Here is a 21986-nt window from a genome sequence, read left to right as displayed (position 1 = left end):
GGCCTTTAATTTTGATCTTAGTGTTGCAGGCATTAATCATAAACTCCAACTGTGTGAAATTGAGGAGTAGAGAAATGAGGCATATGACAATTCCAGGATCTACAAGGCAAAAATGAAAACTGCTCATGATAAACAAATCCTGCGAAAGCATTTTGAGGTGAATCAAAAGGTGCATCTTTATGATTATCGGTTGCATTTCCACCCTGGCAAGTTGAGATCGCGGTGGACTGGCCCATTTGTGGTCAAACACGTTTTTCCCAATTGTTCTGTTGACGTCAAGGACCCAACCGATGGGAGAACTTTTAGAGTCAATGGCCAGAGATTGAAGCATTACATCGAGAGTGTGAGTCATGTTGAAGAGGTCCTTCTAGAGGACCCTATTTATACACTCTGAGTGGTTTGTTTCGTTTACTTATTTTATTTTGTTTTTCTTTTATTTTTGTGTGTTTTCGTTTTCTTTTTGTTGTTTTGAGTTGTTTTTTTTTTCAGGTTGTTTCAACTATCGCCCCATGGATATTATCATCTACCAGGTATTCTCTTTCCCTATCCTTTTCATTGTGTATTTGTTTTGACATTGGGGACATTGTATAATTTTTGGTTGCGGGTGGTGAGCTCATGTGAGCATTCATTTGGAGAATTTCATTGTTGTGTTGAATTTTTAAGTCAACTTTTCTCAAAATTTTCTGAGCATGATTAGAAAATCTTTGATTTGAGTTGGTTTTTTCTATGTTTAGCTATTAAGAAGTGATTTTCAGAGTTCTTTAATGCACATTCCAAACATGTGGTAAGATGGTTGTTAAAACAAATAATTGAGAAATATTTCAAGTTTAAAGTTTTCCATTTTTTTGGTGAGTTGTGAGAGTTGAGGAAACGACTTTTTGAACTTTTATTGATCATTTGAGTTCGTGAAATTAGATTTTTGGAATTTAAAACATGACATGCACTGGGGGGATAATTTCATGTTTAAAAGAGCCTTTGTTGTAATATTATTTTCATGTTTCTTTTTGTTCATGTATTAATGTGTTGCCTCTTGTCAAAAATAAAAAATAAAAAATAAAAAAATAAAAAAAATAGAACAGGAGAAACATTTCGTTATTGTGTTTTCTTTTTATATTATTGTCAAAAAAAAAATTCTTCCATAATAAAAAAAATGAATGAAAGAAACATCACTTCATATGTTTCTTAAAAAAAGTGTTCTTTTCGAGTTTCTTGTGTAAATCCCAAAGGTTGTTTGTCATTTGAATTCTAATTATTTGATTTGTCTATCTTGTGATCAATATTTGTTCAAATTGTTTGTCCTAAAAAGTTTTGCCCTCTCTCATTTGAGCGTTAAGTGTTACAATTCTAACTCCAAGAGTGTCATCTCTCCCATTAAAAAAAAAAATACTTTCAATGCCTGTGAGGAATTTGGATTTGAGTCCTTTATGCTTTTGAGATTTTTCGGTACTATTTGTGTTATGGCTTGTGGTAAGAAATGGATATGGTTTGGTGCACACATACACAACTCTAGGGTTACTACTAAATAGTTTGCATAGAAATTTCTGACTTCTTGATGATATTTTAAAGTGCTTGGCTAGTTTTGATTGGTTTGACTTGATTATTCAGCTTGATAATTTTCTTCTCCGCTTGAATTGCTTGGGACTAGTAATAAGATAGTTGGGGGTTGTAATTAGTGCATGAAAATGCACTTTTGCAAGAAAAAGTATCCAAATGAATTACATTTTAATTATATATTTTCATGAAGGACCCATGTAACGCCCTACTACCTTAGAGCAGTTACTAAGTGAGTTTAAAATGTGCAACTAACTCGCTAATCGAGGTTTTAGGACAAAAGTGTAAATAAATCATAATCAGAGTCATAAACTTGAGAATAAACCTTTGATTGAAAAGTTATAAAACATTTAACATTTGGGATCCCAAAAACATTGCTTAGAAATATTTACAACTCAAAATATAATTAAAGCTGACTAAACGACAAAATTAAGGTTTTGTACAAAACATCTCGCAAAAACACCTCTGGCTGTGGCAGCCATATAAACCAGACATGTATGCGACGTTCGTCCCGCTCGCCATACTCAGGGTTGATCGACCCTCCCTTTGCCTTTACCAGCACCATAGAGCACCTGTGAGCCGAAGCCCAGCAAGAAAACTCTCACAAATAGATGATAAATGCATATCAAACACTTAAGAAAAAATCAAGCCAACACAGGGTCATACAAGTATGGCCATGCCGTCCCAGGTGCTTTACCAGGCCCTGGGTTCATGGTCTAACACCTAAGGATATCCCAGGTATCCCTTGAGGTCTCACCCTGGCAACTCGCACTCCGCGTGCTAAACGCTGCTCCCGACCCCTTGTCGTTCTCGGCCTTAGCCATTCCCGGCCATCGCCATTCCATCATCAATACATACACATTATATACAAAGCAGAGATTAAAACACACATAAATCCAGTCAAAGGGCCATGCCCCGCAACACAATCATAAAGGGCCGAGCCTTGTAACACAAGCTCTTTGGGAACAGTAGTTTTCTTACCTGTGTCCCGAGCTTTCTAAGCACCGATATCTTGAGCACAGTTCCCTAGTCCGAGCCTCACCGAAGCCCTAATCACAACACATTAACAATATTCATCCATCAAGTTCTAATCCATTAAATGGCTTTGAGTCATAGTTCTAGTTTGCAGAATCTTGAATTCTATCAATCCGGGTGATAAAATCCATCCTGAGCCCTAACAATTAGGTTCCCAAGTAAAATCCCACTAACATCCCTGCACCTTGAACTAGGGCCGCGACCCACCCCACAAGCGCCGCGGCTAGCCTCAAAACAGAGGCTAGACACCTCCCTGAAAGCACACACGGGCCGCGTCATGCTTGGCCAAGCGCTGCGGCGTGCCTCGAACTCCATGGCCTCCCAAGGCCTTGCGTGCACACGGGCTGTGGCATGCCCCTCCTAGGGCCGCAGCCCTCGCCTCCAAACCCAGAAAACACCACTTTCCTTGCGATGGTCTTGCTTTGCAAGACTTTGTCCTTTCGGTCGAGAATTTGAACTGGTTTCTCCTCATATGATAAATCTTGATCCAGCTCCAAGTTTTCATTACTCAGAACGTGCGTCGAGTCTGACACATGCCTCCGGAGCATGGACACGTGAAGCACGTTATGGACCCCTGATAAGGCTGGAGGCATTTCCAATCTATAAGCTACCTCTCCAACTTGTTCCAGAGTCTCAAATGGGCCAACAAACCTAGGGCTCTGCTGGCCCCGAACACCAAACCGTCTCACTCCCTTCAAGGGTGAAACCCTAAGAAACACATGGTCACAACCTTGGAACTCCACACTCCTGCGTTTCAGGTCTGAATAACTCTTCTGACGACTCTGGGAGGCGAGCATTCGAGCTCTAATCTTCTCAACTGCCTCATTGGTCCTCTGAACCATCTCAGGACCTAAAAACCTCCTCTCACCTGTTTCATCCCAATGAATAGGTGATCTGCACTTTCTCCCATAAAGCATCTCATATAGAGCCACTCCAATAGTCGCCTGATAGCGGTTGTTGTATGAGAACTCAATCAAAGGAAGATACCTACTCCAAGATCCCCCAAAATCAAGCACACATGCTCGTAGCATGTATTCTAGTATCTGAATCGCCCTCTCAATTTATAAATCTGTCTGAGGATGATAAGCGGTACTAAACCGTAACTGTGACTATAGCTTTCTGCAGACTTTCCCAGAACTTGGAAGTGAAGGTGGGGTCCCTGTCGGATACTATCGACCTTGGTGCCCCATACAGTCGAACAATCTCCTTCACATATAGCTCAACATACTTCTCCACAGTATAAGTCATCCTGACTGGTAAAAAGTGGGCGGACTTGGTATACCTATCCACAATTACCCACACTGAATCATGCTGTCCTACGGTCTTTGGCAACCCAACTACGAAGTCCACGGCGACATCTTCCCATTTCCACTCCGGAATCCCTAGAGGCTGCAGCAACCTTGCTGGCCTCTGATGTTCAGCCTTGACCTGCTGACAAGTTAAGCACTTGACCACATAATCCACCACATCCCTCTTCATGCCCGACCACAAGTACAAAGCTCTCAGATCCTGGTACATCGTTGTCATACCCGGATGTAAGGAATAGAGAGTGGTATGCAGTTCATCTAGAATCTCTCGCCAGATATCTGCATCCATCGGAACACAGATCCGACCCTTGTACTTCAGTAACCCCATCTCTGAAATAGAAAAGTCTTTAGCCACTCCGGCCAAAATGTTCTCCCTATAACCCGTAAACTGGGAATCATTCCCATGCGCCTCCTTGATCCTCTCAAGGAGAGTAGACTAAAGAGTGATGTTGGCTAACCGACCAACCACCAGCTCTATACCCACTCTAGTCATATCCTCTACTAGCTTATCGAATATCTGTCTCGAACTAAACAACTGTCCTGGGCCCTTCTGGCTCAAGGCATCAGCAACTACGTTGGCCTTTCCAGGATGGTACAGGATATCACAATCGTAATCCTTAACAAGCTCCAACCACCATCTCTGGCGCATATTCAGATCCTTCTGAGTGAAAAAATACTTCAAACTCTTATGGTTAGTGTATATTTCACATTTTTCACCATATAGGTAATGTCTCCAAATCTTAAGTGCGAATACCACCGCTGCCAATTCTAGATCATGCGTGGGATATCTCTACTCATACTCCTTTAACTGTCTCGATGCGTGGGCTATCACCTTCCCAGCTTGCATCAACACACACCCCAAACCTTTTCTGGAGGCATCACAATAAACCACAAACTTCTCATTGTCCGTCAGTAGAGTCAACACTGGTGCGGTGATCAATCGCTGCTTCAATTCTTTAAAACTGTTCTAACATTGGTCTGTCCAAACATACTTTGTCTTCTTCTTCATCAATTCTGTCAACGGCATAGTTATTCTGGAGAACCCCTCAAAAAATTGCCGGTAATACCCTGCCAATCCTAGAAAGCTCCTCACTTCAGGAGCACTGCTCGGTCTAGGCCAGTCCCTGACTGCTTCAATCTTATTTGGGTCAACCAGAATCCCCTCCTTACTGACGATATGGCCCAGAAATGTAACTTGTGGTAACCAGAACTCACACTTGCTAAACTTAGCGTATAACTTATGCTCTCTTAACCGCTGCAATACCAAACGTAGATGCTGCTCGTGCTCTGTCTCTGACTGTGAGTACACCAGAATATCATCGATGAACACAATCACAAACTTGTCTAAATAATCCTTGAAAACCCTATTCATCATGTCCATAAAAGGTTGTTGGGGCATTGGTTAATCCAAAGGACATAACCAGGAATTCATAGTGTCCATACCTTGTGCGGAAAGCGGTCTTTGGTATGTCCTCCTCTTTGATCCTTAACTGATGGTAACCTGACCAGAGATCTATCTTAGAAAACACTGTCATTCCCTGCAACTGGTCAAACATATCATCAATCCTAGGCAATGGGTACTTATTCTTGATGGTCAACTTGTTTAGCTCCCTATAGTCAATACACATCTTGAGAGATCCATCCTTCTTCTTAACAAACAACACTGGAGCACCCCATGGCGAGAAACTCGGTCTGATGAACCCCAAATCCAGTAACTCCTGCAACTGAATCTTCAACTCCTTCAGCTCAGTTGGAGAAATTCTGTAAGATGTCCTAGATACTGGCTCCACTCCTGGTACCAACTCTATAATAAAATAAATTTCCCGCTGCGGCAGCAACCCTGGCAGATCTGCGGGAAATAAATCTGGGAACTCGCATACCAATCTAGTCTCCCCCGGTCTAACTGACACAACCTTTGAGGTGTCCACAACACTCGCTAGGAATCCTATGCCACCTCCCTGCATTAGGTTCCTAGCCTTAAATGTTGAAATCACAGGTACCCGCGGTCCACCCGCTGTTCCCACAAATACAAAGGGTACCTCCCCTTCTGGTTCAAAAGTCACCATCCTACGCTTACAGTCAATTGTCGCCCCATACTTTGATAACCAATCCATCCCTAGGATCTTATCGAAGTCATCCATCACAAGCTCAATCAAATCAGCAAACAATTCCCCACCATCTACCACTACTCGTAAAGCTCTAATCCACCTCCTAGAGACTACCAGTTCCCCAGTCGGCAATAAGGTCTGAAAACCCCTAGCATACAGAACACTAGGTCTACACAGCTGATCAATCACTCTAGCAGACACAAACGAGTGGGTAGCCCCCGAATCAAACAATGCAGTATAAGAAGAACCAGTACTAGAGATCTGACCTGTCACAACTGAGGGCCTAGCCTCCGCCTCAGTCTGAGTCAAGGTGAACACCCTGGCAGGAGCAAGACTGTCGCCCTGCTTCGACTCCTCCTTCTTGGCTTGTGGGCAGTCTTTCTTCAGACGATTGGCACTCCCACAGACAAAGCAGGCCCTAATCCTGCACTCACCCTGATGTCGTCGTCTGCACTAAGGACACACTGGGAAACTTCTCCAGTTGTCACTTCCGCCCTGATGGCCACTAAGACCACCCCATGCCCTCCTATCAGAACTGGGAGGAACAAAGGAATCTGGGGCCTTTCTCTTCTGCTCACTGGAGCCATCACCCCGGCTGGATCTAATAAAAGGAGACACTGTCCTCCTGGCATCGCGCCTAACAACGCTCTCTCTCCAAATCTGGTCCTCGGTTGTAAGGGCCTTGTCTACCACCTAAGCGTAGGTAGTAGTCTTTGGATCCAAAGTGATCTTCACATCACGAGCGATGATAACATTCAATCCCCATACAAACCTGTCCCTTCTTGCGGCATCTGTCGGCACTAGATCTGGCGCAAACTTCGCCAAACGGTCAAACTTCAGAGCATACTTCGTCACAGTCATCCAGTTCTGAGTCAGGTTGATAAACTCATCAACCTTCGCAACTCGGACTGCCACACTGTAATATTTCTCATTAAAGATATTTCTAAATTCTTCCCAGGTCATAACTGCCACATTTCTCCTCTGAACCACTACATCCCACCAGATGCGGGCGTCTTCTCTGAACATGTAGCCTGCACAAGCTACCCTTTCACTCCCCTCAAACCTCATGAAATCAAGAATGGAGGAGATCATATTCATCCACTGATCTGCCCGCAGTGGGTCTGGTCCACCCTCAAAGGTGGGAGGATGCTGTTTCTTGAACCTCTCATACAAAGGCTCCCATTTATTCTCCAAAACAGGTTGAACTGGCGTTGGTGCCATAACCTGTTGAATCGGCAACCCTGTAACCTATGGAGGGGCCTGCTACCTTAGCTGGCGAAGTTGTTCCTCTGTTCGTTGCAGCCTTGCTTCCATTTTGGCAAACATCTGCTGCCAATTCTGTGGGGCAGGTGGAGTGTCTTGACCCTTATTATCATCCTCAGCCCGATTGCCGCGGATTCTAGATGATTGATGAGGCATCTCAACAAATATACCTGAAACCAATGACGCCGCTCATCATGCATGATAACAGCATCAAAAACCACCTCCCAATCACATCAGTCAACCATAAGCAACAATCCACATAACACTCAAATAACATATAACACACAACGGGCCATGCCCTGAAATCATGCATACATTAAATCATTCATCATGCTCTATATCAAATAAGCAGGCAAACAGGGCATTTAAGCACATATTTCAACATAATGGTCAATCATACCAACCAACCTTAATTCAAGCTTGCAACTGACATCGAGCGTACATGTTTGGTCATTCTCCAGAAACCATAAACCTTGGCACACTCTGATACCAAGTTGTAACGCCCTACTACCTTAGAGTCGTTACTAAGTGAGTTTAAAATGTGAAACTAACTCGCTAATTGAGGTTTTAGGACAAAAGTGTAAATAAATCATAATCAGAGTCATAAACTTGAGAATAAAACTTTTATTGAAAAATTATAAAACATTTAACATTTGGGATCCCAAAAACATTGCTTAGAAATATTTACAACTCAAAATATAATTAAATCTGACAAAACGACAAAATTAAAGTTTTGTACAAAACATCTACCAAAAACACCTCTGGCCGTGGCAGCCAAATAGACTGGACATTTACGTTCCGCTCATCTCGCTCGCCATACTCAAGGTTTATTGACCCTCCCTTTGCCTTTACCTGCACCATAGACCACCCGTGAGCCGAAGGCCAGTGAGAAAACTCTCATAAATAGATGATAAACGCATATCAAACACTTAAAGATAAAATCAAGCCAACACCAGGTCATACAAGTACGACCATGCCGTCCTAGGCACTTTACCAGGCCCTGGGTTCGCGGTCTAAACCCTAAGGATATCCCAAGTATCCCTTGGGGTCTCACCCTGGCAACTCACACTCCGTGTGCTAAACGCTGCTCCCGGCCCCTTGCCGTTCTCGATCTTCCCCATTCCTGACCTTCGCCGTTCCCGGCCATCGCCGTTCCATCATTAATACATACACATTATATACTAAACAGATATTAAAACACACATAAATCCAGTCAAAGGGCCATGCCCCGCAACACAATCATATAGGGTCGAGCCCTGCAACACAATCACATAGGGCCGAGCTCTGCAACACAAGCTCTATGGGAACGGTAGTTTCCTTACCTGTGTCCTGAGCTTTCTAAGCACCGATATCCCGAGCACAATTCCCTAGTCCGAGCCTCACCGAAGCCCTAAACACAACGCATTAACAATATTCATCCATCAAGTTCTAATCCATTAAATGGCTTTGAGTCATTGTTCTAGTCTCCAAAATCTTGAATTCTATCAATTCGGGTGATAAAATCCATCTCGATCCCTAATAATTAGGTTCCCAAGTCAAATCCCACTAAAATCCTTGCACCTTGAACTAGGGCTGCGGCCCACCCCACAAGCGCCGCGGATAGCTTCAAAACAGAGGCTAGACACCTCCCTGGAAGCACACACGGGCTGCGGCATGCTTGGCCAAGCGCCGCGCCGTGCCTCGATCTCCATGGCCTCCAAAGGTCTCGCGTGCACACGGGCCGTGGCCCTCGTCTTCAAACATAGAAAAACACCACTTTCCTTGCATTTCCTTCGAGCCAAACCCCATATATCTCAACCAAAATCACCCCCAACCTCATAATTAAACCAAGATTTATTACTCATGCAACCTAAACATACCAACAAACTCAAGAGCCAATTTCCACACCCATCAAGCAATCAAAACTAGTCTTAGAATCCAAACCATGCATGTCTAAGTCCTAACACCCAATATCAACAGAATTCAGCTGCAATCAACACAACTCAACATAATAGAAAGCTTACCTTATACAGAATTGAATCCCCAACTCAGTTCCCTAAGCTCCAAGCGTTAGATTTCTGGTTAGAGTCTCCCAAACTTAGCTTTAATTCGTTAGTTCTTGACTGGTTTTCCTCCAAAATACCACTATGCTTTCAAGTGTGGAAGAGAAAACAGAGTGAGGGAAGAGAGAGTGGGTCTGTTTAGAGAGTTATAAATGATTCCCAGTATTTTTTATTCAATTTAAGACTATAAGGTTATCTCAAAGCTCAGGGTACCAAAAACGTCCCCCGAGGGAAAAATGGTAAATTTCCCCCATATTTCCTCCTAGACATTCTAACCTCAAATACATCTCCAAATATTTATTTCCATAACCCGGTAACCCCATAAACATCTGATACCCGTAACACCCCTCGACCCGCCCCGGGTTGGATTCTCAACCCCGTTGTGACTTTTGACTAACGGCTCACTAGGGCTGTCTCAGATCGTGCTACACAGATATATCACATTTATGCCCTCAACAGGCTTAAATCACAGACATACCGCTGATATCCAAACGGGGCCCACATGCATATTTAATTCAACTAAACATGCATCTCTATCACATATTCACATAAATTAACATATTATAACAATAATTCACTTATTGCCCTCCAGGTGCATTAATCACGGCCTTAAGCCTTATTAGCAAATTTGGGTCGTTACAACCCACTAGACCTGATCAAAGAATTGCTAAAAGCTACAAGCCCCTCTGGTGGGCTGTATGCATGGTCATCGTGGGTCAGAATAGTGTAATTAATGTCTGACGAAAGTTGATGGGCCTTCACCATGTTGGAAAGCTTTGTCCGAGTCATGGTAGACTCGATGTCCATAATTTAAAAATTACCAGTGATCCACCTTGGCATGTTTGATACCTAAATAGAAACAAGATGCATTTTGTGAGCGACTGACTTCATCAACCTCCTAGAAGTCTCCCTGTGTGTCCTATGTCTACCCGCATACTGCATAACTCTATATTTTACAGTCATTGACGGGGGAAGAAACTAGGGAAAGACCATGGAAAGAAACTCAGGTTGGATCACTATCATCACCCCCATGGGTGGGACCCCCAACGTCTGGTGGTCCAGCGTCGTAGGGGGTTGGAGGTTCATGAGGAAAATTTTCTTCTAGGCAAGCAATCTCAACTATACAGTCCTAAAGGGTTGATTTTATTTGAGCCATGTATGCCTCATGCCATGGGGAGAAACCTGCACCCTCGCTGCTACTGACAAATTCGAGTTCACTCTCAAGGCCCCATACCTTTTGCCTAAGGATAACTGCTGCAAGTAGAGCATTCACACACCTGCATTTGCGGAGGGTTTATGGGTATCGGATTTTTTGTCAGACGATGACCACTTGATAGGAGAGACTTTAAAGGACCGTCCAGATGCCATGGGCAAGCTAAGACTTGACAGATGTGTGCACGTGAAAACAACCCTATATCTACAACATGTAAGGGATGCAATTAAGGTAAGATAAGATCCTATGTATACATACCTAACACACCAGAGAAATGAAGAATTCTTTAAGGAAAAGATACATGCAGTCCTATGACCCCTACCCTCATATAAACGATAAGAAATAAATGCATGTATAATCAGTGAAGGGAAGCATACCTAGACATGCGTAAGCGAGACCTTGGGTATGCGAAGGAAAGCCTTAGAATTCACAGAGACATGCCCCTGTGCATGCATGAGATGAGCCCCTTGGAGTTGCAAAGATGAACTCTTAAGTGAAAACACTTTATTCAACCTGCAATATAAGCATGGGATAAGGAAAAATAAATTAAAAAAGAGAGGAAATTTAAAAGGGGCCAAAATTACCTCAAGAGTGCTTCTATGGAGGATAGAACCTTAGAGCCCTTCGAAATAACTTCAAAGAGATACCACTAAGCTAAGTAAGTTTTGGTGTGAAAAAATGAATCTAAGCCTTAAGGTATTTATAAGGAGAGCCAAGACTTCCTAGTCCTTGGATCAAATCCAGGGTAAATGGTGGAGATCAAGAGCCTTGGCAACTTCGAGATTTGTACCCGTAAGCGATTGGCCCTCATTCAAACACAAGGATGTACTTGTATCACCACCCTAGCTTTTTGATTTTTGTATTTCTTTATACACTACAAAGAAACACACCACCCAAATGAATATTGTGTTTCTTCATACACCACAAGATAAAACACCAATGTTGAGCTTCCTCATAAGGTGAAATAAAGCAAGAATTCCATAAATATCAAATGAGGAATGTAAGAAGGAGTCTACAAGAACACTTAAAAGTATAATTATGGAGTCAGGGGCAAGTGTGAATATGGGAAATTATCCCTTAAAGCATTTATCAATGAAGGCACAAGGCCATAGAAGAAAAGGGTCTTGCATAGCGAGGCCCGCATATCTGAATTCTCAAAATATCTAGTTGCGCAAGGTCTGTAAAGGCAAGAATCTTGATAGTGAGGCCTAACTTGCCTTAGGCATAAGGCCTTGACATAAGGTTCACATCTAGAGAAGAGGACCTCTCTATATGCCTATGTAGCCCATACGCCCAACTAGCCTTATGCATAAGGCCTCCACACAAGCTCTGCACCTAGAGAAGAGGGCCTCGTATAGTGAGCCCTAATATGCCCAAATGTTCCGTATGTGAAGACACGGTGCATGAACGCCTCTCACAAGGGCCTAACATAGTGAGGCCTCTTGTCTTGCACCGAAGGGGCTAAGTGAGACTAAACTCATCAAACTCGCAAGAATGACTAGGCTTCATTTTGCGAGGCTGAACTCGCTATGCGAGGCACCTCAACTTACACCCGGGGCTTCGCGTGAGATGTTGCCTCTTTCCATTATCAGCAAAGAATCACTCATTACTTTAACTCAAAGGTAAAAGGCCGCAGACTCAGACTCGGTGATTTAGTACTTCGAAGGGTGTTTTTGGCAAGTAAAGATCCCAAAGAAGGTGTATTGTGATTGAATTGAGAAGGACCATACCAAATCGTGGAAATCCTATGAAAGGGAACCTTGAAACTAGGTCGATTAAGTAGAGAGGTTGGTCCCACGGACCTGGAACGCCTTACTTCTTAAAAAATACTATCAGTAATAGGATGACTTGGTTATTTTTATTGATGTTTTCAATACTTTTCCATGTAAGGCTTATTTATAAAATTCATTCTATTTAAATAACACTGGATTGCTACATAATTGAAACATAGAACAATATATTTATTTTATTCTTGTGATGTATCACGTGCTCATTTTGTAAAAGCGACCTAGAATATCAGTAAATTCTGATCATTTGGGGGGCATATAACTCTCGAAGAGCCTTAAAAGGAATTAGCATATTTAGATAAAATTCAAAACTTAGAATTTGGAAAGTTGATTATTCAACGGCTTTTTAAAGCTCAGATTTTCAAAGCAATTCAAATCACGAACTAAGTTAGGAAAATTAAAAAACAAATAAAAAACTAGAAGTCAACTAGGGAATCCTGGATATAACCATGTCCGAGGCCTGATTCCTAACAGGTATACTGCTATTAGGCGGACAAACTCCTGGATATAACGAGGTCCAATGCCTGATTCCTAACAGGTATAATGATATTAAGTGGACAAACTCTTGGATATAACCAGTTCTGAGGCCTGATTCCTAACAAGTATAATGATATTAAGGGGACAAACTCTTGCACAAAACTAGATCCAGGGCCTGATTCCTAACAGGTATGGCGCTGTTAGGTGGAAAAAATCCTGGACATAACCAGGTCTCATACGTAATTCCTAACAGGTATAACGCTATTAGGCGGGAAAATTTCTGGGTATAACCAGGATATCGATAAGAATTATTTGGTCAAGCCATCAGAAACCTATCTCGATCTAAAGATAACCCATATGATTGCGAGTGTGCAAGATTTTGAAATTCATAAACATGACAAGATAATAGATTAAGGGGATAAAAAATAGATCACAAAATAATGAACATGTACTAATAACTATATGATTATCATGAGAAGAAATAACCTCGAGCTAAGCCCGAAGTATATTGTTTCAGTTTGTGAAAGCATAATTACAATGATAGAAAAAAAAAAAAAGAATTGCTGCCATGACATGATTGTTCTTGGCCTTAACCTCTTGAACCACTTGTACGCACCAACTTTAAGCGTAACGACAAAGAAATGGCACTTTTCCCTGTTGTTGATCCCTCTTAACCTCATCAAGTTATTGAAGGAGTCTAAGTGATACTTAGGGCTTTTTAGTACTCCCGTACGGAGTCATGCAAGGCTCTCTGCAGCCGGTGGGCATTTGCTCAGTCTGGATCTCCCTTGTGAAGGGCGAATCACGGTCATATTCTGTCATCTTTGTGCCCCCCAAGTGAAATGGTAATCCTGCCTCGAGGGCTTTTCATTTTGGTGTCTAATCCCCTCCTTTTTTTGCTTGAGGAGTCTCGCGGGTCCTCAGACTGAACCCTTGCTTTGGTTGTGTTCCTCGGGGGAACCGCAAGGGGCGTGTTTTTTACTTCATACCTCTTCCCATGGAGATTTTCTTTTAGGATAGGGGGCGCTTATTTTGAGGTGACTTCTGCTTCGTTCTTACGACCATTGTCTTCCCTCTGCATTTGCTCTTGGGGGAATTTCAACGGCTTAGGACCCCTATGGGATTTTTTCGGGGGAGTTTTACTGGTGGAAAGTCGAGGTCTCCCATCATCTACAGGGACAATTTTTTCCCCTTTTTCATGCTCATTCTCTTTATGCTTAGGAAGGGGTATGATTGAATTTCCTTGCAGTAGGTTGTTTAAGACCTCCTGCATGTTCTCTATCGTGGTTTCTAGCCTTCGAGTCTTTTTATGTAACTTGCATATCTCATCCTTGTAGAAGTGAGTCCTTGAGCTATAACTTACCGAGCGTACCCTGGGACCCTTGCCTGACCCGTGCGTCGATGGACCTGGGTCTTGGTGGCCTGAGCGTGGTGCCACTGGGGGCCAGTGAAGTGGATTCATTGGTGGCTCTAAATGACCTCCATCAGGTCGGATAGCTAGGGATGATGCTTCCTTCTCCTCCTTTAGGGGAAGAGGTTCCTCCGGCCTACCTCTATGCTTAGGCATAGGGGGCTCTTTCTTGGAAGCCATCCGCTCTACTCTGTCCCGGCCAACCTCATCACCTTGTAGTTGTCGTAGGCGTTTTGAACGCCTTAGCATCTTTTTTTGTTGGAAGTGATGAAAGAATGTTGGCTCCGTCGCGAGGTCGTACCTTGCGAGACGTGCGCGGGGCTATGGTGAGGCATATAACTTGGGTGCCTTCACCATACATGGCTCGGGTGTCCTTTGCACGTAGGTAGGCACATGCCTTAGTTGCCTTTGTCAACTCTCACATATGTGAGTACATCTCGACCTATGAGCATGTCAACCTCGCTCGGGCACTCCAGACCTCATTATGTGAGGGCCTTGTGCACCTATTCTTTTGCAATGTTTAATTTGGCTCCTTAGCTTAGCAGGGCCAAACCTCATGACCTAAGATTATTTGTATTGTTCTATAGTTTATTGTTGTAAGCCTGAGTGACCAAAGAGAATACCTATACATTGGTGGTACGCAGGTCTGGGGGGATCTATCTGATTATTTGTATTGTTTTATAAAGTGAATTCTCTGTGGAGAAATCCAAGCTCAATAAGTCTTGGAACCCCTTGTAATCTGGTTTTGGTATCAATAAAGATTCATTCTAGTTATTCAACATACTAGTGTGCATCAGCAATAAAAAGACCCACGAACAGATTAAAGGTGTATTCAAGAGACCACTGACACTCTTTAACCACAAAATATAACTCACCTTCAAGAAAATCTTTTACACTACCCACAACTTCATTTATTCATTTTTTTTACCTTTTATTGGGTGCCTAACATCTAGCTAAAAATTACAACCAATTACTAAGTAGCAAATTGTGGTAAATAATGCAAAATCCATATATTCTTAAGTTAATAAAAAAATTATGAACCCTAAGACAAGGCTTTACACTTAGAGGATTCCTCTCTTCAGCAACAAGAAATTAAGAATGATTCAACTAACAAAAACTGCCTATTATGCATATACCCTATGTTTATATTATTAATTATAAAGTTTTTTCAAAACATGGAAACATTCCATTTAAATATGGAATGTAGAAAGAGACTATAATTGTCTTCACCAGTCTTAAAATAAAGTGTAAACAAGAACCTTACATTGTACCATCTAACATTATCCAACATTCCAACTAGACAGCAACAATTACTATAAAACTAAAAAGACATAAAATATTGAATAACTAAGCATATGCTTTTGAAAATAGTTTAAACCCTGGAGCATTTATTAAATTACAGGGGAATATAAGAGGGGCGGGGGAAGAGAAAGAAAAAGTAACTAGTGTTTTTAGAAATATATATACATGTGTGTGTGAATATAAATAATACAAAAGAGAATATAAAAACCAGGCTTAGTCATGTATATTAGAACAAGTAACATAAAGAAAATGGAACTATAAGTGTAGACAAAGGCCTCCAAAGCATGCAGTTATATACATAATCAACAATACATTAATACATGCATATTAATGTATGAATAACATGTTCTATGTTCTATGTTCTGTTTTTTGAAGCATGAATAACATGTTCTAGAGGCTTTGAACTATGTTTCACAAAAGAGTTGAAACAGAAAATATACCACTAATTTTGTAGCTACTCCTTTCAGCATTACAACAACTTCCCTTGTAGCTTCCCCGCTCGGAGACTGGTCAACATCTTTGATTTTAAGCCATAGTGTTTGATTTTTGTATGTTTTACTACTTATTAGCCATGCTGCAACCACATGAATTTTTTCTCCAAAAATGAACTTCCCCAGGAGCATATTAGTTCACCCTTAACTTTTGTAACAGCAGAATTTATCAAAAATTTGAGGCTTTCCAAGTCATCATCCTGTAATAGCATGAAGAATTTAGCCAAAATCAGCATCATTATGAAGTGATAAACCAGATATTTCTAGACAAGTTTAGATCTATTTTGTTCCTTTGTTTACTTTTTAGTTTTAGGATATACACAAATAAGATTTAACAATAAATATATCTTAAACAAAGAAAGAAAAGAATTTAAATGTTATAAATTCTATAGATATAGGTGCATCTGTAATTAAACAAAGAAAACTTACAGTAAAAGTAGTTACAGTTCTATTGGTGCACAGATCCAGCCTCAAGCCCAGATTCTATTCATGGCAAGATATGTCTCTGAGCATGTGACGAGTATAGACATGTTCAATCTAAAAGAATAATTAATTGGAGAAAAACACAAACCTCAGAACTTGATGATGAAAGTTAAATATCATCAACCTGTTTTCTTGTTACAAAATCTACTGTCATGAATGTCGCTATATAACTAAAATTCTACTTACCTTGTATATATCAAACTTTCCATCTTCTAATACCCTGCATTTGCACCACATATTTACATTTGGTTGTGATGCATCAGGAAACTAAAAAAATGGAAACATGTTAGAAATTTGATAAGTACTTTTGAAGGATCCCACAAACCAAATAAACTAAACACGCACAAACAACATACATATAGCTCTGCTGATACAAAACTAGTATATTTTTGTTGAAGCCTTCGATTCATAAGTTTATGCTGAGCAAAGACTTACGCATACACGAAACACTTCTTTCTCTTGTTCAAATTCAAGTCCACTCTTTGAGGCACCTTCTTTTTCAAAGTATTCTACATATGAATCCAAAATATCTGTGTAAAATGAACCTCTCAGTGGCCTCAGTGCTTTTTCAGAAAGCGAAATTTATGAAGGCATAAATTGTGTGCCTATATATCCTAGACTAATTTATACACTGTAAAACACGTGCATATCTTTTTTTTAACTTTGATTTATGTACAAGAATATCTCAACACAGTAGAAACAGAGGATTGACTTACAACCAATAGCCTGTTGCCCAAGCTTTGCCATATCGCAAATCTGCACAATGTGTACCAAATTTAGTAGAAAACACAAACAATTGACATGTCACATGCAACGAAAATGTAATCAAGAACAAACCTTCAGCGATGAATATGAAAATCTAGCAACAACCAATGACCCGTCAGGGGATATAGTTGAACAGTTTAAACTAGAAAAAGAAAAACCGGAAGATAAGAAATTGAGAATTTTTTTTTTGCTAAAACAGAAAGATAATGTTGAACCGAAAAAAAATCGAAGACAATACCCACTATGTGCATTGATAAATGTTTAAAAACTAACGGATGGCAGAGCAACACTACTTAGCTGTACATGGTTTCTCAAGTCATCAAGTATAGACTGCTCAACCTCGACTGAATTGAAGCAACAAAATAAAAGATTAATCAAATAACCTATATCTAAAGTTAACATTACAAAAACAGTGGTAGATTTCCCTTTTTTTGCTAGAATAAACATCATAGGTATGCAAACACTAAGACTAAATCCCTCTGAAAGACTTCGATTGACAGAGAGAATTAAAATTGGAAACAACATATTCCATCATAAAAAGATCTATTTAAACTATCGAGAATAGTCACATCCACACAAGACCAATATACATAAACTATGTTCCTCAAGCTATACAAAAACTAAAAATATGCGTCCTCATATCTTACAGGTTGAAAAAATTACACTCAAACATCAGAATCCTGTTGTACCAAAAAGTAATTTAGTGTCCACATCATTATGTCAACATCACATGTTTAATTTATCTCAGTTTCTCCAAACATTTACTCATCAAAATAATTTGAATCCCTGCATGGATTCTATGCTACATTACCCCCAATTAAATATGTGGAATTTCGAATAATAGGCACATCCTAGGTCAAAAATACATAGATCGAAAGATGTATAAATTACATAAGAGAAAGAGGGAGAAAGTGAGACAATACATTGTAGGAAAAGGAAGCTCTGGTTTGACTCTTGGTGCCATAGTTACAATGTTTGTCTCAGGATGAGTGGCTTTCCCTGTTGCTCCTGTTGCCTTGTCTTTTTTTCAGCTTTTTAACTGATGAGCCCTGCTTTCCTCCTTCTGCTGATCTTTTCTGAACACACGAGTTAATATTAAGCATCACAAGAGCTGATGCCAGATAAATATCCTATAACTAGACAGTCACAAACATAGTCTAAACAGAGGTTACACAGATATGGATAGTAAAAGAAATAACCAAACATTTTTGTACCTTATTTTCCTCCCACTCCGACTCTTTAGTTTCTCCTTCTGCCTTTTCAGAATCAGAAAGCAAACCCCTAGTCTTTTCCAAGCGTTCTTCCAAAGAGTCTTCCAGCAACTATAAAAATATGGCAACTACTTAAATTTCCTATTAATAACAAACATATATGGGAAACTGTTGTATAGAAAGAAAAAAAAAACCTCTTTTAGGCTACTAAATAACTCTCTGTAGGTTGACCAAGTTTTAAATAATTAATTTAGAAAAGAAGAATGATGCTTATCATTCCTAAATAATTTTGAATGAAAATGAAAAAGGGAAAAACATGTGATAAATACTGAGATCAGAAGACAAATGAAAAAGGAATGAATAAAAGACATTTAGATTCCATTTTAACTTCAACATACCAACATGAATCAATGGATCATAAGTGTAATACTCAGAGCACAAAGAGGGGGTAACAGAAAAAAGCAAACCCGATTGAAACAAGATAACTTTGTTGACTCACCCCCCAATGTATTTCCTTCTGATTAATCTGACTAACTGCATCCTGGCTGCTTCTAGTCAATGTAATAGCCTCCGCATCATCAGAAATTGAGTTGGGCTGTCCAGGAGAAACTGCAAACCAGTACACATGCATACATTACACATCATATAAAAATAAAGGAAGCATTTTTACATAGCGGTAAAAGAAGAAACGTGTACCTTGAAAGTTGATATGCTCATTGATAATACCAAGTACAATGGTAGATTGAGACTTATGCAGAAATTGCAGAAGAAGCTCATAAGAATACTGAGAAGACAACAAGTCATGAGTTGAAACAGTAAAATAGAATAACAAGGCCAAACAACACAAATACACACACATATATATACATATACATTGATGATCTGATATGAAATTGAAATCTAAAACCAGTTTTGATACACAAATCTTAAACAAAAGATAAAACAACTTCACAAATATGATACTTGCAAATCAAAACATATAATAAAATCTATCATAGAACAAACTCATGGCTATGAAATATAATCGTAAATCTGAAGCAAAAAAATAAAACTCGTAGAAAAATCTTACTGAAATTGTGTTGCAAATCCCATAAACTATGAATTCAAAAAAATAATTCCCATCGGACAAAGAAAAATAGAAATGCATGACTCTAAACAAAGAAAACAAAAAGAGAGGGTAGAAGAAATAACCTCTGCCTCACACCAGCTGCACTTTTCTGTGAAGACGAGTCGAACCCCTCACCGAACCCAAGAGCAAACTAGAGTTGTCCTTCCCCGCGACACCCCAAGCACCTAGATGAAGTCCTCCTCGTCACAGCCATGAGGCCAAAGTCATTGAGGGTACCCATTCACAGCTCCGACTCATGGACGAAAGAAAAAAAGAAGGACGAAGAAAGGCAGAGAGGTGCAGACCAAGGAGGAGGAGAAGAAGCGATGGGGGTGGAGAAGAAGAAGGGGGTGGTGCAATGTTAGAATCAACTGCCTAGCTTGAAAGAGAGAGAGCAATGTCAGATGGAGAAAAGAATAACTAAACCTAGATGAAAAGAGAAAATGGGAGTGTTGTATTATTTGTTAGCGAGTGGGAAACTGAAAATGACCCGCGACTTTTATTTCATTTTGCGCCTGTACTAATTTTTTTATTGGGGGGAATTATTTGTAGCTTAGGTGGCTAAGTGCTATCAATCAAACGTAATAAATAGTTTTTATTCTTGTAGTGCACTACCAACTACATTATGAATAAGTTGGAGTTCAACATGACCCAGCTGTTGAATGAACTGCAGACATTTGAGTCTCTTAACAAAATTATAACTAAAGTGGTAGAGGCAAATGTCACTGAAGAGAAACCTTCATCCTTTGAGGATAAAACCAAGAAGAGGACAAAGAACAACTACATGAACAAGAGTAAGGGCAAGATATCCAAGAAAGGCATGAAGCCACCAAAATCCAGGGAGAACAAGAATGACAATACATCCAAAAGGAAGGAGCAAAAGGGAATATGTTTCCATTGTGGAGTTGAAGGTCACCAGAAGAAAAATTGTAAAAAGTATCTCATTAATCTGAAAAAGAAAGGTAAATGTGATTTACTTGCACTTGAAGCTTGTATAGTGGAATACCACATGTCATCCTGGATCATTGATTCGGGAGCGACTAACCACATTTGTTCTTTTATGTAGATACTTTAGTCATAAAGGGAACTTGCTAATGGCGAGGTGACTATGCGAGTTGGAAGTGGAGCACTCGTTTCAGCTATAGCATTGAGAACAATCTATTTATATTTTGGGAACCATTTTCTTTTTTTGAATAATATTTATTTCATTCTTGGATTCTCTAGAAACTTGTATAGTGAATTAAAGGTACTTAAGGAACAAGAGGTAATAAGAAGGGTAAAATGGTAATTCTTGACCAGCTCTAATTAGCGAACCAATAAATGGATGACAAAACTACATATGTTGATTATATCAATGGACTATAAGAGAATACTCTGTAAATATAATTATATTATTACTAAGAGTTCAATTTCATATTTATAGTGGAGTAATAATAGAATTAATAAATAAGTTTATAGTCTGGTTTATTGGATCTTAGTATTATAGGTCCATGGTCCTCGAGTCCCATTTGTCCTACACTGTCAAGGGTAAATATATCACAGGCAAGATCAATGGAGAAAAGGACTAAATAGCAAATGAATTATTTTTCTCGGGCTAAGTGATAATTATGTGCAATTAATTAATTATTTGACTAACTAATTTTTATTTGAAAAACTTTATATTCATTAAAATGAATATTAATCACTATTTTGATTAGTATTAAAGAGAGTAAAATATTATCTTAGTATAAGATAATTATTCAAACTAATCAATTAAGATAAGGTTAATTTTGAGTTAACTCATATTTTTTTGAAATAATATTTATATTATATTTGGAATAAATATACTTTCTTATAGTTAATTAAATAATCAAATAAGAAAAATTAAGGACACATCTAAGTGACGCCACTTATAGTGCCATGTGTCCCTGTGATTTAAATTTTGAATTTTAAATATTATTTGTTTATTTAATTATTATTTTAATCTGATTAAAATAAATAATTAAATAAAAGATATAACAAATCACTTAGAATTAATTTAATTAAAATAAAATAAAATTGTTTTATTATCTTGACAAGTCTAAAAATATGTGATTCTTTTTAAGGCAGTTGATTCAGACCTATCAAAAGAATCGATAGAATTTTTTCTAAGCTTGAAAAAATTCTAGAACTCTCTACAATATTCTCTCTTCTCCAAACTCTTTAGAACTCATGTGTTGAGAATATCTAGAGAGCCTAAATAGTCAAACCTGTGAATCCTATGTGCCCACACGTCCTTGTGTGTTTGAAGAATGACTTGGAAGACTAAAGTGTGAGTCTTCGTAGGATAAAAGGATCGTTTGATTATACAACAAGACTCAAGGAATTTTTATAGGATACAAGAGGAATTTTAATTTTCTTTTTGTGTGTTGATTTAATGTATGGATATAGGTATTGATCATGACTCAGTATTA

The 21986-nt window shown here is 39.6% G+C and overlaps 1 long non-coding RNA gene across 1 annotated transcript; it reads right to left on the bottom strand.

Moving 5' to 3' along the window:
* Positions 1–18167: 18167 nt before the first annotated feature.
* LOC133821362 (uncharacterized) lies at positions 18168–19210 on the bottom strand. Its single transcript, XR_009887511.1, has 4 exons — positions 19143–19210; positions 18946–19055; positions 18450–18557; positions 18168–18311 (listed from the first exon to the last, which is right to left on the bottom strand). It is a non-coding gene; the product is annotated as an uncharacterized LOC133821362 (long non-coding RNA).
* Positions 19211–21986: the final 2776 nt, after the last annotated feature.

Source organism: Humulus lupulus, chromosome 3 (genome assembly GCF_963169125.1).
Source record: "Humulus lupulus chromosome 3, drHumLupu1.1, whole genome shotgun sequence".
NCBI classification, from domain to species: domain Eukaryota; kingdom Viridiplantae; phylum Streptophyta; class Magnoliopsida; order Rosales; family Cannabaceae; genus Humulus; species Humulus lupulus.
The sequence above is the reverse complement of the archived record's forward strand: the minus strand, read 5'-3'. Positions and strand labels throughout refer to the sequence as shown.